The sequence below is a fragment of the Megalopta genalis genome, chromosome 2, assembly GCF_051020955.1.
Source record: "Megalopta genalis isolate 19385.01 chromosome 2, iyMegGena1_principal, whole genome shotgun sequence".
NCBI classification, from domain to species: domain Eukaryota; kingdom Metazoa; phylum Arthropoda; class Insecta; order Hymenoptera; family Halictidae; genus Megalopta; species Megalopta genalis.
The window spans coordinates 33,095,374-33,114,339 of record NC_135014.1 but is presented as its reverse complement, the minus strand read 5'-3'; the positions used below and the strand labels follow the sequence as shown (position 1 = coordinate 33,114,339).

Genomic DNA, 18,966 nt, shown 5'->3' with positions numbered 1-18,966 from the left:
TTTGTCTATGATAATTATTTGAATAAATTCCTTTTCGTGATAATAATTCATTTTATTCGTTATAAATTATTCTACCTATTTATTCCAATAATTCTTTATTCGAATAATTCTTTATTCGAACAATTCGACAAAGTAATACGGAAGAAATAGATCGGTAATCTAATGAAAATGTAAATTGATGTCCGATCACTGGACAGGTGCAATCACTATGACGTTTGCGTTATCTGCTGGACAAAAAAAAGAAGAATCGATCGGAACGAACGATCATCGGGCTAACAGGGCTGGGAAAATGTAAACTGACATTCGAAGCTCAGTATGGGGCAGCTGTTCGAGAGAATCGCATGGCAAAACTGTGAACGGAAGTTTTAAATATTCATCGTAGGCGTGTAAAGAGGATCGTACGCGAGCTCTTCGAAAGGTATAGTCCTCGAGGATCGACTGGAATATCTAGGACATTCCAGTTTCAGGCTGTGCGGAGCGAACTGAAAAACTGGATCTGCCATTTCGAACAGGTTCCATTCTAATTATAGAAAGCCGATTAACATGAATCTGCAATTCATTATTCCGGCCACGACGCGATCGAACTGCAGATGAAAAAGAAGTGCCGCAAGGGATGTGCGGAATGTAATTACGAACCAAGTAACCATTTTATGGTGAGTTTCGGCGACTCGTGGTTGGAGATTCGAAATTCGCTGCCACGAGTTCGCTGCTTGATTTTTGTGCATTCGATGAAGACATCAGTAGTTATAATTAATTTGAGATCTTTTTGAAGGTGCTGATGAAAGACTTTTATTCTTTACACGGTTCTTAATTTATTCCATTAAATCCTTTAATCCTCTACGATCGATCTTGCAATCGTGTTACACGGTTTGTTCAATTCCCTCAGCTCCCTTAGCTCGAATCCTTTTAATCGTCTAAAATTTACAGAATTTCGATCATCTTCTAAAGTTTGTTCAATTCTTTCAGCTTGTATAGCTTCTTCAATGCTTCGCAGTTTTTTAGTTGAATGTTTTTCAACGTCCACGATTCCGCAGTGTATTCTCATTCCTTTTGTACTCTTTCAATACCTTGGGCACGTGTTTTATCAAAGGCTGTTAACTTCACAACTCGCCGGTTCTCTCCTCTTCCCTACGAATTCATTTAATCCTGGTTTTTTTTACAGTTTTCCTATCGCTCCTGTTTAAACGTGTCCGTACTCCAGCATCTTCGCAAAAAAGAAGGTCTTCGTGCTAAAAAGAACTTAGCAATGTTATGTAAAGCAATGTAAATATTTGAGCGTTCAAAACGAAATCGACCCAGTGCGACCATCTGGAAAAACACAAAGTTCGCAAGAGACGATGCAAGTTCTATGGGAGAATTATACAATTGAACTCGGGCAGTAAATCCAGAATCACAACAATATAATGAACAAGTGATAGTTCAACAATCCAACATTTTCACTCTGTCACGTTCAATTAATTAACGCGCGTGCACGTCTGTATCGCGTGCACACTAAATTGACAAAGGACAATTCTAAGCCAGATAAACTTTGTTAAATTCGAAACTATGTTCCGTTTCGTACCACGAGGATACAGTAATTTCTCCCTAATTCACGCTGAGATTGCGCACAAAAATGGACAATTCCGGAAGAGGAGACAGTTACCGATTGTCAGCTACTATAAAAACGAGACGCAAGGCTCGAATAATCGTATCTCCTATTCTCAAATTGTCCATTTTCGTTCGCAATCTGAGCACGAATTAGGAAAAAATTACTGTGTTACCTTCTTGTACTCAAAGAATTTTCTCAGATCACTTAGTAAGCAGTAAATTATGTAATGCTGTAAAGGAAATATAAAATGATAGAATGTTGAAAATAATTAGACCTGAATATGCAGTCGTATTGAATTGAATTCTTATTCGAATAAAATCCAGATAAATTTATATTCGATCGGATATTTATTCGATAGCGTCGAATAAAATGTTATCCGTCAATCTATACCTCACATTCGTCATTCGAAAAGAAATTTTGCCGGACTCTGTTTAGAATGCCACGTCCAGACGTAAACGATCGTGCATCAGCAAATCGAAGACATTTCGCGCGCCCTACGTCCGAAAGGTTAACAAACCCGTAGTATCTGATCGTAAAAACGATCCGTCCGCGGCTTCCACAAAGCGGCACACTATCAATTAACGTTCCGAGTCGTCATCATTTAGCAGATGACAGCGTTCCGGCGAGTAACCGGATTTGTTTCGCGAATAACAGAATCGGCGTTAGCGGCTTGTTGTTCGAGCGAGTCGCGTCGTATCGACAGCTCGCAGCCAGCGGTGTTGATTTTGACGTCTATTGAAATCGGCCGACATTAGCGGCCGAGGGATAGCTGAAAGATGGAATGCCAACGATTACGGTCAACAGACGCGTTCATTAAATCGGCCCCGCCATCTCTGGCTGGTTCATTCCCGCGACGCGTCGCGACGACCGCCCGGCACTCGCATTCGCGCCAGGCCGTTTAATGAATCGATGCGACGATTATTCAGCATCTATGACGGCGCGACATTACGCGCGTGCATTTCGCGGAACGCAGCTGGTTATCGTATTATCGGAAATCTTTTCGACACGATCTACGAGCCGGATCGACGCGATCAAGCCGCGCGCGGTGCGCCGCGAAATCCTTCCGGAAATGGTGCGCCGATCGCGATTCCTTCGCGGAAAATGAAATTGCTAAATTGCGGCTGATCAGCTATCCGATCTGACGTTCCAGTTATTTGATCACTATGTAACAATTACTTTTGTAATAATATGAATTAGTACAAAATTTAATGAATGTAATAATTCATTATTTTCGAGAACAAAATTATTATTGGGAAAATTTTAGACATATTCATTATTTCATTGAATTTCATTGTTTAGACATATCTCGAGCAGCGACATGCATAACGATATGACGACGTGTTTAACGAACGAAGCATACTTCCGTCGAATAAACGATTCTTTGTGACTCGTGTGCGATCGAGCTACTTACTTTTTTCACTGCAGCGTATAATTGACAAAGGATACCTTGAAATTCGGCAAGCGGTTCAGTCATCCGTGTCGAAATGTTGGTCGATAATATTGTTCCATCGTTGCTCGAGCATCCAGGCAAGAAACAATCGCGCATTTACCTTGCTAAATTGAAGATGGCCCAGAACGAAAGCGATCGAACAATGACGCGCGACGCTCGAAATACGTGAACAATTCTATCTGTTCGGATGCAGCTGCCCACACATTGTTCCTTGCATTTGCACACGGTCGCGTCGATGCGAATCACAAACGTTCGCTCGCGTAACAGAAATACGATCGTCGGTTACAAGAAAGAAGGACGCGACTGGTATCTTTAATCGTGGCGCTCGTGAACGCTATGAAAATGTACGATCGAAGTGCCGGACTGCGAATTTTTATGCGAAATACAATATTTCTAAATCACGCGTGAGTGAGCCGGTTTTCTCATGAACGCGTAAAACTTCGCGATCTGACAGCAGACTTGGAAATTCATAGAATTATTGCTCAATCGATTTTAAATTGCAGCAATAAATAATACAACATTCTTTGGAATCTTATTGAATGAAGTTCGAATTTTTGTGAGTGGTTTATTTAGGAGACAGATCGATATCGATTGGTAATTAGTACACTGCGGATCTTTTTGCAAAATAGAAATTTTCGAAGACGATTGTAATAAACGAAAATTATATAAAAATAAACTGCTTCTGTTAATAATTTGGATAAGTTGAAAGCAGCGTTCTTCTTATGTCTTCACAATTTTATATTTCAGCCGCTCATTTTCACCAATAAATGCATAAAAAATCCGCGGTCTAGTACCCAACAAGCACTGGACGTCTTAGAAACGTCCACTTTACGTCTATTTTAGGTCTGAACGTCGTACGCCCTAAAATGGACGTCTTTAAGACGTCTTTAAGACGTCTTTATGCTATCTGGGTAATTAGTGACATTGATAATATCGAATTTACCAGTATTACATTTAGATTCGATGTTTGTTTAACAGAATATAAGTAAGTAAACTGAGTCAGTATGAGCCGGTTACAGCAGACCGAGGGTTAAAGTGCCTGAAGCCGCGGCTAACGTGATTTTCAACTAAAATATTAGTCTTTCTGCGAAGAGGGGACAATTATGCGTCGCATGCGCCAGGATTAGATGATCCGTATCAGGGAAAGCGGTCGCCATCGAGAATTTTGCCAAAGTACAGAACATACAACAGTATGGCTGGGTCAGCCGTGGAGCACCGAAGAACGTACGATTTCCAACGTAAATTGAATCGCCGTTTACGAAACAGCTTGCGCCGTTGAACAACGGCCCACTCGAGACCCCGTATATTATACATCGTTGACAAATATTGGTCCCCGGGTAATGGTCATCTCCAATCGGCTCCCATCGTGTCGTCCATGAAACACAGGCGACGTACCGGCAATTATCAGCAAACTATCGCGATCACATTATACTGAGCGTAAAGGCGTTGGCGTAATCGTAATCGTAATCGTCGCCGTTCTATTAAAACAATTTCCAATCCGTCGACACTGCATTTAGCGAAAACTGGATCAAAGATGCAACTGTCCATCAAACATGGAAGTCGAGAGAATTAATAAAAAAAAATGCGAAGTGTTCGTTCTGAAGAAAACAAGAACGAAGTTATAACTGAAATAGCTATTTCTTGATTTTTAATTGCTAACATTTATTTATTTACTTAGCTTGATCAGACATTGATTAATAAAACTGTGATCGCGAATATAATCGAATATCATTTATTGTAAAATAAATGCCGCGTCGCAACGAGAACTCCCTCTGCCATTTTTCGGTCGGCGATACACATCCGACAGAACATCGTTTCCAACGCACAACGATTTCCTGTGGAACCCGAACGAACCACCGGAAAAGCTTCTTCGAAATTAGTCACGCCCGGCATCGTGCATTCGATCGAATCGATGTGAATGCCGCATACGAAAAGTTTCGGCGAATTGAATTTCACCGCGAACTATAATCGTGAGCGTGGATCGTTTCCGCAACGGGACGAGCGAGTGAAATCCATACCGTAGTTCAAACAAACTGCAACACGGCCAGGTGAATCGAATTCTTCGAATACTTTCCGAACCGAGCAAAAAACGCTTGTTTCGAGTTCCGCGCGAAATAAACATCAGGCTGGGGTGAAAGTTTCGATTAAAATGATCGACGACAAAACAGCGATCGATGAGCAATTTAAGTGATTTTAACAGAATCGAGTAACACTGATTTTAGTTATTTCAGATACATAAAGTCTAATAGTTATTTTAGTATGTATTTAATACGTATTCATATCAATTTTGTTTTACATATCTTTCGAGCTAGAATTCTTTGAAATCTAGATCGATTTTTTCGTAATTGATTTTCGTAATTGAACTTCAATTGTATATAAAACAAAGTCCAGGTTTTCAACTGAAAATATAATTCGATCATGTGCATAACAAAAGACACATTGTCCATTTTCGCCATTGTTCACGTATCCGATACGTAATCTAATTCTGCGAGCAAAATGTTCTTAACAGTTGACAAAATCCTCGTCCACGAAGTGTTAAGATACACATCACGGAACCATTACTACCGCTTCGGCTGCACTCGACAGCTAGCAACCAGAAATGAGTTTACAGGAGAAGGAATAGCTCAGGGTTGCAAGAAGCTACAAGCGTAACCATAAATCTCACCGTTTCGGTGCACCAGCGCGAGCTTGATCGACAGTTACACGTGTTAATCGAATTGGCCGAGTAACTCGCGTATTGACGCTGCTGTAAATGTTAATCGAGTCCCAGGAAACGAGCATCGGCGATTCGTCCGATTGATATTCTAGAGTACACGCGTTGATCACCTGTCGGCGTGTCGATCGCAAGGAAATGGGCGATCATAAGGAAACTGTCGATCGCAAAAAAATCGCAAGGAACCCGTCGATCCTGAGATCGATGTTCATCGATCGGTCGGGAAAACGGTCCACCTGGTCGCGTTATTATTTCAGCCGCGACGGAACGACGTCAACGAAGCGATTCACCGATTCATCGCATCGCGAACAATCTCGAGATGTATTCGTCTCGCGAGAACGAAGGCTGCTGGCTCATCCATTACGTTTCGATTCAGATCCACCAGACTGAGAATATTTATTGCGATATTCTCATCTTCGGGGAATCAAATCTTCGTATGACCTTCCGCTCGCGAGGATACGTCATCTACGTGGAAAGCTAAATTGATCGGAGATTTAATCAGCTTCTTTTCTCGCTTGTTCGTACGAGATGTTTATACTCGAATTTTTTGTTTTTCTTCGTTCGTCAAATTTTTGTATTAGAATGCATTAGAATGCGCGGTCTGCTCGTAATGATATCGCAGATTACGTGTTCCCATAGCAGATGCGCTAAAATTTCGCAACAGGTACAGGGAAACTACCAAGACTAATTACAGGGATGGGTGCATGTAAATTTTGAAGGATGCGGCCGTGGTATTAGATTCGTCAACTGCTGAATGTTCACGTGCCAATTAACGTTGCCACGGTTTCCGTCGTCGCGCTGCCATTATGTCGGAATATGTTAAACTCTCTGACTTGGACCAAAATATACATATAAAAGTAATACTGTTAAATATATCAACACGTCATTTGACTAATAACGCGTAACAGAGCTTCAATCCGAAATAACTTTCCCCTCGTTCCCCGTTCCGCAATTTAATCAAAATGGTGACAAACTTACAAATCGAACTCGCGTTCTCTCGAAAACCAGATACAAAATTTTACCGAAACGTTCTTTTATTCAGCTGTCGTTCAATAAAATTTTCTACAGGTTGGTACAATATTCCATGGTTGAATAACATTATCCATCGTTCAATAAAATTTTCCATGGTCGAATGAAGCTTTCCATGGTTGAATAAAATTCTCCGTCATTCAATAAAATTTTCCACGGTTGAGCAAAATTCTTCATCGTTTAATAAAATTCTTCGTCGCTTAATAAAATTGTCCTTCGTTTAATAAATACGTCCATCGTTTAATAAATGTGTCCATCGTTTAATAAACGTGTCCATCGTTTAATAAAATTGTCCATCGTTCGATAAATATGTCCGTCGTTTAATAAATATGTTCGTCGTTTAATAAAATGTTCCATCGCTTAATAAAAGTTGCATGATGCCGCGGCAAAGTGTCTACTTATTTATAAAATTCAATGCAAACCGACCGTTCCCGTGCCGGCGTCGATCAACATTCAAACGGCAATCACACAAAAACCTCGCGGGCCAATTTACGAGCGCGAAACGCGCCGACAGACTCGGCGAAAAAAGATTCGCGCGTCCGACGTTCGGCAATTTTTCACGCGACAATTCCATTCGCGTGCATTTGAATAAATCGTGTACTGTTAAAGGGGATGCGCGATCCCGCGGTCCACAGAACGGTCCGGTGAGAGAGATTGCCCATTGTCCGGAGCAAACGCGATATCAGGCCAGAAGTGAGACCCCGGCCGGCATATTTCACTGTTGCTTTCGGTTAGCCGAATACGGGCGTTCATTCATTTTCCGGACGTTTTCAATCTCCGCGTGTATCCCGGCCCGCGAGTCGTAAATCGAATCCGGCGAGAAAGTAAGCATGCCGAGCAATGAAACCATCAACGGTACGAACACACGGCTCCCGGCGGCGTTCAAATCAATTTACCTGCGCCGAGCACCTGTAGAAAAGTCGAATGGCCCAATCAACCGGTGTCTGGCGATATTTACGCCGTGCTCTGAAACAACTGACACGCTTCTAACGATTTCCGAGACGTTGGCAGAAGAAACGCGAGAAAATGGGACGGTTTAGGGCCAAGGGCCACTTTCGGGGCACGAATATCGATGTTGCGGCGGCTATCTTTTTTATTCTCGCTGTTTCTGGGCCAATCAAAATAATCTATGGAACACACAATTTTTAACTTGCACAAACGCGGACAATGTTTATTCTGCACGAATATAAACAATTTTTACTTTGCATGAACGAAGACAATGTGTATACCGCGCACAAACGAAGACAACTTTCGTTCTGCAGAAGTTCGGACAATATTCATTTTTCGTAACTTTTCTTCTGAAAAATCCGCAGTCTAAAATTTAGTAATAATACAAGGCGATCTGAGGTTGCTTAATCTTGGAGAACGCACGAAACAAATGCTGCGATTGAAAAATTTACGTTGCCCTTTGTCCAGTGTATGAAAGCTAGCAATAACGGAGGGCGCTTGTCATAGAAATGCGATGATAACGAGAGAAAATAGTTCGACAGAAGGTTTGTAAACCGTTGATGAAAAGATCGATGAACTGCGCTTTCATTTCCGAAGGTGAATCGCGTGTGCGGTTGATCGATCGAGATAAAATTCAATTAAACGCGGCCCGTGCCCACGCAGGAATTATTTTCATGGACGATCGCGGCCCGCATTTAGTGCGCGACGACAATCGTTGCGTTAATTAAGGCTGGTCCCGGATATTCGTCTCGATTTCGGTAATTGTAACTCGTTCAGTATACATTATGCATTTCCGATGAATACGCGAGGTGAGACTTGTAAATGGGGACGTTCGAACGCGGACACACCGTCCAAAGGAGTTTATGAAAACTGTAAATGCTGGCTTTGTTCGAGATATTTCGATAATGCATTTGTGGCAAAAGTATTAAAAGAAGAAATATTAATAATTAATATTAAAAGAAGAATCCTATTTGATTTCTGTCTTCTGTGAGCTATGCAGATTATTTTCATTTTGCATAAAGATCTGCAGTCTAATAATAATTTCGTAACGAAATGTTTGGAATGAGTGATACCTTAAAATAGTTTTTGATTCATTTGTCTGAAATGTACTTCATCATTTGACAACGTAACATAATGTATCCGAAAATATTCACGAAGCAAGCATTTTATTCTGAATCTGATCAAGTTTCGACGCGGCAGTGATTTCTTTGTGTAATTGCAATATCCGTAAAATAATGAAAAAAAAATTGAATCAAAAAGATTCCTATCGCTTTTTGCAAGTAATTTATTTTCGAAATTTTCTCGTTCCGAATTCTATCAAGCAGAAAGGAATTCGTTACAAAAATACCAGTGTGGTAGTACATGGAAAATAATTGTCGAAAATTTGTATTTCGAAAAACGAACTCTCCGTTTTCGCAATTGTCAGTCCGACTGTCCAATTTATATGTTTCGCTGCATCCACGATTTTTTTCCATCGGCCGAAATATAATTTCGAACAATTTATATGTGTATACAGTTGACTGAAAATGCCACGTTTCGTTTCGAATGTTTCCAGAGATCCAATAGAATAAGCGGCGAAAATTGTTTGATTTATCGATCATCTGCCATGCAAGTTATGACTAGCGCAAGTTTAACTACTTTTTTTCCAGCCTTTAATCTTTATCCGCCTTTTGCGACAAATAGTCGCATTTTTCCCCGTATACAGAGGACGTTGCGTGAAAAAGCAACGCTCCGCAAATTACTTCGTCCATTAAAACTATAGAGATGTCATCTTTTTGTCAAGTCTATTCAGAGTATCGAATCCAATCGCTTCAATTAACAAACATATAAACTGCTTTCTACTTTCTCCTTTCTTCTTTCTTCTTTCTCTAAATGGGACGCACCGTATATCGCGTATATTATGTCATGAAATATTGTAAATTTCTTTCCAAGTCCATGATACACGATCCAATTAGTTTCCCGACAAAAATATTCCCACAAACCATAGTTGTACATTATTCGAATAAAATTGTATTCGAACGACATGTCGAATACATTTCATTCTGGATAATATATCGAATAAATTCGAGTAATAAATTCGAATAATATTCGAATGAAATTTGATTCGAGTAACATTACGGATAAAATTTTATTCGAATAATATTTCGAATCAATTCTTCGAACGAAATGTTATCCGTATGATATTTCGAATAAATTCTTCGAATAGAATTTTACCCCGAGCAACGTTTCGAATAAATTCCTCGAACAAGATATCAAATAAATTCTTCGTATAAAATTTGATTCGAATAACATTTCGAGTAAATTCTCCGAATAAGATCTAATTCGTAATTCGAGTAAAATATACCAAACTCTGACTGAAACCTGCTCGTTTCCGAATTCACCTTCGCGCGCATCAACGTCTCTGAATAAATAACCGTTATTCTAAAATTCCCTTTGAATATACATAGATCCCGCGTGCTCCTCGCGCGGCCATACGAAGCGGAAATTAGGGATCCGGACTCTCGCGTAAATATCGAATGGAACGTTCAACCGGCGAAATCTGTTTAATTAAAGTTTCGGGGACGGCGACGAGAGCAGTTTCGACCGAGAGCATCCGAGTCTCGGTGTGTGTCTCTGTGTAATCACGTTTCAGAAGAAAATCACGTTTCACGTCGCTCCAATATGGCCGCCGTGCTACGGCACCGCGGAGACCTCGCGTTTCTTCCATGTATCTTCCGGGCCGACCGACATTCCTCCGGAGAACAGAGATATTTCCAACGATGTCTACGTATCGCAGCGCAGAATCTGCCGGAGTGGCCACTCGAAAACTTCGTAACCGATTTCTCGTCCCAGATAAATCATCGCTCCGCGGCCAAGCGATCCGTGAGCCCGTCGCTCCCTTAAATCGGTGCCCGCGATTCCGACGAACGGGACGCGGTTGTATACCGCAATGCTTCATAAATTTTTGACGCAGCACATAAGAAACGAGGAGAGACAAGGGCGATCGCGGAACTTCCCCTATGCAATCTTGTTTTCCGAACTGGCACGATCCGGGCGCTACGACACCGCAGTACCGCATTTTTGCGTGCCAATTTGCAGAAGTAGTGTGTTTACTCCTTCCATTAAGCTTTTCCCGAGATTACGAACCAAGTGGACATTACGAAAGTAGGTTTCCTATTTTATTGAACGTAATGCTCGTAAAGTTGCCGCGTTTTACAGCGATTTTACTGGCGACGCCGTAGTTTTATTTCCTGTATTGAAAATCCGCTTCCGCGCGGGCTGCTACCATTGGAATATGATTTTGGGTCGCTTCCACGGGCCACCGTATTTATTTCAGTTTCTTCTTCTAACGGTGTTATTGCGTCGGGAATTTTGGTGCTACTCGATCATTTCATACTTCTGCTTGTATTTATACGCTTCGGAGTTGGGAAACATGTTACGCAGATGCATGCTCTCGACTGTAGTAGACCTTCTTGACGTAGGATACGAATTTTTGCATCGTGTCGACGAAAATATTCATTTTATTCTTCTACTATTCTTTAATGTTTAACTTTTATTTTATTTTTGAGTTGTTTCTTTTTTTCTTTTAGTTATCCTTTACATATTTTTAGTTTCATTATTTCTTTTATTTGTCGTGTAATCATGTAAACAATACACTATATGCACCACTATAATATCTACTTTTAACTGAACAAGCGGTATGTTTATTAGAATATCGAATTTTACGCAATTGTCAACGATATGTAAAGTTTCTTAACTTTTCTCGGTAAGCGTGCATTGTCCATAATGTATTAGGTCCTTCGAACTGAAATTTCTGTTAAATTAATATTCAAATCTATACACTTTGCGAATTCATTTTCAGAGCAATAAAAGCGAGATTACATGTCGGTAGATTTTTACGCGCAGCAGTATTTATTTACACTGTATCTTGGAAGTTGTTTACTAGTCTTTTGGAAATGTATTACTTGCAGTAGCAAATTTCATATTTACATTTGCGCAAATGTATACGGATCGATTGTTTCTGAATTTATTTTATACGATGCTGTCTACGTTCACGGTCTAGCCTTTGCTAAAGCAATTTCGCTGAAGTGTTGTCTTCGACGCTGCAAAGACACGAACAGACGAAGTAATAATGCAACGATCGCAGAATTCATAAAAAAGAAACATCAAAGAAGAGAACAACGGTAACATAATTACTTTCCTTATGAACGATCTCGTTAAGTTCGCTGCAAGCTGCATGACTCATTGATCTCCACTGGAACGTTCATTATTCTTGCTTCGTTTATATTTATGACAAGCATAGTATTTTGTTTTTCATTATTATTTTAAGTTTTCATTTCCGATCTACATTATTCGTATCTCACTGGTGTAATTACATTTTTATGCTAGTCCTACGCGATATTTTATATTACGATGTCGTTGAACCAAAAAATTAAATTCCAAAAATTTCAAACATTAATAGATTGTTTCCACGTGTGTCACCGGTTCGTACGCAATATTCATAATTATGCATACATTTTATTACATTGAACATTACCGCTGGAAACATCTTTGTCAATTTTTATAAATGCATAAAGATCAGCAGTCTATGAAAAATTTTGCGTATTACTAGCCACAGATCTTCGTCGATTTTTATGAATGCGTTAAAATCTGCAATCTATGACAAATGTTGCATATATTCTACTTCTTTCTATATTGTCACTAAAAACATCGTTGTCAATCTCTGTACATGCATAAAAATCTGCATTTTTGCACGCGTTCTACCGCACGAAACATTGCGACCAAAAAACCTTCGAAAATTTCTATAAATGCAGAAATTCCTTTCAGCAATGCCAAATTCTGCATACACCCGACCATAATCTATTTGCAAAATCCAGCCCGTAGGATCGAGAAACAAGGTAACGTTTAAGCTCCGAATCGAGACTACGTTAATCCGACCGATGAAAGCATTCAAATTATCGGCCTCCCGTTCGGAACTTGCGGTCGCAAGATTCGAATTGGCGTCCCACGAGGTACAAATGTCGGCATGCACCTTCCGCGTGGCGACCTTTATTAAAACTCGCGTGAAGTTCGCGTAAAGTTCACGCTTCAAAGTCTCATGCGTGCCCCGAGAAAAAGGAACACGCCGCGCTGCTGCCGATTCGTTATATTACTGCTGCGATCTGACGGTTTCGCAGCCGACACGAAACGGCACCAAATGTCGTCAGAGATCTATGATTTTCTTTTAGGCACGCGGAACCAATGGATCTCGGAAACGTCGTGCAGGAAATTTATCTGCTCTTTCTCGTTCTTGGGTTTATTGATTCAACCACACATCTACGAGTTATCCCTTCGATTTTTCTGTCGAAGAAGACCAATCTCGCGATTTTCTCTTTTCATTTATTTAAATGCGTAAGGATTTATTCATCTACGTATATAAATAAACAAATCACTATTTGTTTACGTGCGTATTTGTTTATGTATGTAGTGATTTATTTGTCTGTATAGCGATTTATTCATCTGTGCAGTGATTTATTTATGTGTGTAGTGATTTATTTATTGATGTAATGATTTATTAATAAATGTAGAGATTTATTTACGTATTTCGATGTTTAAAATGTGCAATGATAAATTTGATTCACGTTTGATATCTGAAGATAAAAAATTGTGTGTGTGTGTGAATACCGAAAATGAAATGAAAGTCAGTTATTTACTGAAGTAAACATTGCAAAATTAAAATGTACAATACTGACTATTCTTTTTCTATTTTATCAGATTTGTCGCACTGAATATATTAGCATAAAGATTGTACCACGGCAATCAAGGTGATAAAATCGATTCGATTAAATTATAAATTGAAATCTGTGCATTATATTCTTTCCGTATTGCACAGCAATTTAAACAATTTCATTTACGTGTTCAATAGCCAGATAAACTGAAGAAATTCAAGAAATGTCTTTCATTGTCGTGATATCCAATCATGTCGCGCCAATTACTGCCAATCGCCACGTTGATCGATCCATTTTTCATGTTCCCCAACATTTTTATAGGGATAATTGTTTCAACTAAGTGACAAACTTAAATTCTACGCATATATTCTTTTTGTATAATCAAAACAATACGTTCTTTTGTTTTATGCGCAGCTGTATTTGAGTTTAAGATTGCACGCAAGAGTTTTAACAATAAAATACGCCAAGTATCCGTGAAATCCGCGTAAATACAAGTAAAAGAATGGATTGAAATAAAATGATCTTCTTATTCCGTTCTTCCTGTCTTACAGAAATATTTAACGAAAAAAGTGACGAACGTATTATCGTGTCCAATAATCAGATAAATCGGTAAGAACGCGTAAATATTCTTTCTCGATCGCGTTATTGAATGCCGCGGTGCGGATTATCGCGAGCCGCAATCACGGTCAATCAGTTTTCCAGGTCTCTCCCGGCTGGCTCTCGCATCTGCCGCGCGCGATCGGTAAACTTTGAAAATCCGATCGGTCGGGTATCGGGTCGCGTGCAAGTGTGTCCGAGGATAGAAATAAATAATTCCGCGGAGACCGGAGAAATATTCGCGACGAGCGAGCGAGCGACCCGCCGGAGAAGCTGCTCCGCAAAATGGTTTATTTTTATTCGCGGCTTTGAAAGGCGTCTAGATGACCGAGGCGAGACTCCGCGAGAGCAAATAAAGGAACACCGTGTGCGCGCGTGTGTACACGTGTATGTGTATGTGTGTGTGTGTACGTATATACATATATGTATTGGACGTGTTATCACGGCTGCGATTTTACTCGTCGGGATCACACAGCCGGATGATCCAGCACGGTGCGGCCAACAGCCGAGAGACGAAAAGAGAACGCCCCCGATGGCTTTCGCTTCGCTTCTCGGCCTGATTCGATACACATAGCGACTGCACACGGCTACATACAATCTTATCGGCGACCGGGGTGGTATTGATTACAAGTGCATCGTACCGTGACGCGAGAGCCTCACTTTCGGCAAACAAATTTCTGACGCCTCGCGAGCCACGGCCTCGAGAGCGAATTAAACGTTGCCGGGGCTGTTCTCGATTTATCGGATGTTTTGGCGTCGCAACGACCGAGGCGATGGCTGGAAAAAGGGCCGAGACGTCAGGTGGAACAAGGGCCAAAGTGCCGTTACAGGCAAATCGAATCCGATAGATCCGTTGTTTCATTATCCGATAAAATGTGATAGGCGAATGGCGTAGACCCGACTGAATTTAATTGACTTAATTAACTTTTTAAAGGACACGGCGAAACGTTGTTGCGACATTGTCCGATTAAAAGTAATAAATCAAATTACTTTATTTAAGAATGTGGTGAAACATTTTTTTTAACATTGTCTGATTAAAGGAATGAATGAAATTCATTTGCTGAGAACGCGATGAAACGACGTTCCTGAAACATTGTCTAATGGAACGTAATGGGATTAGATTCATTCGTTAAGAAGGTGGCGAAACGTTTCTGTAGCATTGTCCAATGAAACCCGATACAATTAGATCTGTGTTTTAAAAATGTGGCGAAACGGTCTTGCAGCATAGTCTGATTAAATTGAATGCATTTAATTAATTATTTCGAGAAAGCAGTGAGATCTTGTTGCGGCATCGGCTGATAAAATGTAATCGATTCAATTCATTTATTTAAAGATTTGGCGAAACGTTCCCGTAATATTCCTAGTCTGGTGTAATTTGTAGCAGTTATACTTATTTTCAAAGTTGCAATAAAACGTTTCATCGAGACGTTTGGAAATCAGAAATTGTGATTCAAAATTGACACGACGAGATGTTATTCATTATTTTGTTTATCGAACAAATCTCATTCCTTTCAGTGATATTTGATATTTAGCGATATCAAAATTTCACGACACTTGAAACAAGTTATTCTTATCGGAATATCGGCAAATGTTTATTCCATTTATCATCGTTTTGATTTCGTTGCGAGAATGATTTGTTTCAGGTTTCTTCGATGTACAGCTGACAAGAGATATATCTTAATTAATTCGGATCCATTGAATATTTCTGGATAAAATTTTGTGTACCACTTGTCAACTACTTAATTACATCGAAAAGGAAATAAGCTATCGTAGATGTACCAAATCTGCGTCAGTTCGGGTTCATAATATATTCCATCGATTCTTCTGTTTCAATTAGTCGAAGAAACGAGAAGAATAGCAAGTGGAAAAAATGATTTCGCTATACGAGAGAAGCGAACAGTTCGAGGAGTTAACTCCCAGATCTACCGAAGACCAACTTCGAACTCCGACGGGGAAACTGTGTTACGAAGCAGATCGACTGCACCGAGACCGGACGCACCGGCGCGGTGCATCGAACGAGAAATGTTGCGCCGGCAACGGACGCACCCGAGTGATTAAGAAACACCTAATCGATGCGAAAGAAATAGCACGTCTTAGACGTCGATTGGCTCTCTTGTCTTGCGTAATAGATAAACAGTGAAATACATATAAGCCTATTAGAACTTAGAAAATCGCGTGCAACGAAAGCTGTGTAGAAGTTGATAAATAATTATCGGCCAAGTCTCGTTCCTTAGTTCTGAAGTATTATTGATACGTCTAATAAGACCTCTAGCAGCAAACTGTTTAGCGGATTTTCCAAATAGCGGACTAATTGGACTAACACTCGCATAACGAAATTGAAAAACTTGTAGTTGCCTCTTTCGATTTCGATAAGAACGATGTTCGTCCGAAATCGCTGCTAAAAATCGAACATTCAGAATCGACATTCGACACTAAAAATGTATTAAAAATCACAACCATACTGCGGATCTTGGTGTAAAATAACTCTTGTTTATCTAATGTCTTCGCAGCTTTGCACCCGATCTTGTTCGTAAGTTTTTCATTTGTTTTGTCATTTCAAGAAATAGCAAAATTAGAAAAGAAAGGTATTTTTGTCATTGTCTAGTGGACTGGTCCCTCTATCATCTAAAAAAAAAGTTCAAGTCGCTTAGGCCAGTTTGAAGAAAGTTATACTGTTACATAATATTCAAGTCGTTTGGTCCAGTTTTAAAAATGTTTTAAAGGATGTCCATATTCACATAGTTGTCCCTAATTGTAATTTCGTCGCATTCAATATCATATGTACACCTACATCCCCGAACAAACGACCATTATACGTGTCGCGTGCTCCTCGTTCCAGCATTCGAAGCAGAAATTAGGAATCCGGTGTCTCGCGTAAATATCATCCCTTTCGCAGCTCCCTCGCGCCAGCCATTGAATTTCTTCGCTGCCGGCAGGGCTCAATTAGGAAAGGTGGATCGGCCGACGGCGTCTACCGAAACGCGTCGTCTGTTCGCAAACTGTTCGTATCGGGACCAGTTCGGAACCGGGAAATTAGGTCGATAGACGCGGCTCGCGTTTATTTAGACCGCGCACGTGAAGGAACGAAGACACACAGGTCAACGAAAGTCACCCGATAATGCTCCCAACATGGCCATTAACCATGCAGGTATCTGCTTCTCACCCACTCGGCTTCTGCATCGTGACGCACGTATGCGCTGGTTGCATCGGTTGCAAGTTCCAATTCTCCATGAATCCGCGTAGGACACGCTAAAACCGTTCATATGGCTTGATCCAGCACTTTTATCCTTGGGAAACACTCTACCTAGCGACGGACTGCGACGTCGGAAGTTTCCTCCATGGAAAATAAAGGGTGTCCATGTTCGAGTGTTACTTTTCGGCTTAGCGTTGTGCAAATCTTTTGTACTAGATTGCCATATAAGATTTGACATTTGACAAGACGCGTCGCGGTGAACGAAAATGGAGAGACATTCGATCCGACAACGCCTGTTTATTATTACGAATTATTACAAAAAGTAAAAGATTTAAATGACGCGAGATTTAAAAGTAGCGCTCGAAAATGCGGACACCCTTTTCAAGATGCGGGCCGAACGAATTGGAAAAGTATATATTTTCGACTGGTTTCGTGCGTTTTCAACTCGCGTTCTTATAGACCGACGATATCGATTAGTATATCGATTAGTCTTGTACCGATTGTTTATTTAACTGTCCCGATTCAGCAGCGAACGAACTCAGAAATTTCATTACAGACTAATTGCAGAGCGTTTTACGCTCGGCCAGCTCGATGGCTGAAAATAGCATGAGAAATAGTGGGAATCGATACCGAGGAGTTCGAGATGCGGTTTCGGCAAGATGCGAACGTTTACTGTCTGCGCGGGACAGCGATTCGCCGACGACGCTTTAACTCTTTGGAGTTAGACAGATTCAAAACTGTCCCATCCTTTGTTTAGACTTTTGCGCACGGCGGGATATGTTAGGTCGCTTTGTAATCTCTAAAAAATCGAATTTTTTTGGAGGAGGGTCTTAGATAGTAGAGTCAAGACATAAAAATAAAATGCAGAAGATTTCAGCAATGAAAAGAAATTACTTTTAGAAGTAAGAAGCCTGTAGCCCAGTAATGGCTGATTAGAGGTAAATGAAGAAAACATGAAAAATTACATTTGGAAACTTTAAACGCGTTTTAAATAGAAACCGTATTTTCGAAAACGCTGTGCAAGATAGCTCGAGATCTAATCAAACGATTACTTTGAAATTTTGCAATTACCTTTATTATAATGTACACTAAGGAATGACGATCGATTCTCTTTTTAATATGCAATCATCTCGAAAAATATAAACAAAATATCTAGAAATTGTTTGCACAAGTTCCATAGATCAAATACAGATAGTTCGAAAATGTTCACAAAAATGAAAATGTTCGATCGTCAAAATGCCTAGAGAATATACTCTGGTATGAAGCACATTTCGAAAAGATCGAAATAAATAGCATTGAAAACAAATTTAACGCTTTTCTTAATAGATTATAACAATGTAAAGCAAGCCGCAACAATTTATATCAATCAAGTGTTCGCTTTTCTTCTGCTGTCGTTTTAAGCGGTGATTACTCTTCGAACGCGACGGAGTGTCCTAATCCCTTAAATACTATGACTTGAATATTATCGGCAGGCGAGTTTACGAGAACAGAGAAATCAAAATATTTGACTTTCTAATGAGTTCACCGACAGGGGAAAAGGTTAATTGCGTTACTCTAACAGCAGCCGAGAAAGAGCAATTCCAGGTTCGACGAGGACTTCCTAGCGTGTTTGTTAAGTAAAGTGATTTCCCGTACACTTCGCCGTAACTTCCATTCATTTCACGTCCGGACCGCTAAGCTGCACGACACAATTACAGATTTTTGTCCCGCGAAGTGCTCCACGAGAACGGGAATTCGCGTGAACGTCCGCCGGCTGTCGCG

At 40.3% G+C, this 18,966-nt stretch overlaps 1 protein-coding gene across 12 annotated transcripts in view; it reads right to left on the bottom strand.

Moving 5' to 3' along the window:
• Dh31-R (Diuretic hormone 31 Receptor) overlaps positions 1-18,966 on the bottom strand; it is a 217,053-nt gene that overhangs the window by 185,505 nt on the left and 12,582 nt on the right. For 2 of the 12 annotated variants that reach the window (XM_076519208.1, XM_076519206.1), the window contains exon 1: positions 3,000-5,415. The exons of 9 other annotated variants lie outside the window; for them this stretch is intronic. The gene's annotated coding sequence lies outside the window, so the exon portion shown is untranslated. Of the gene's footprint in view, positions 1-2,999; positions 5,418-18,966 lie in introns of those variants that run through there. One more of the 12 variants, XM_076519202.1, reaches the window with a different exon arrangement.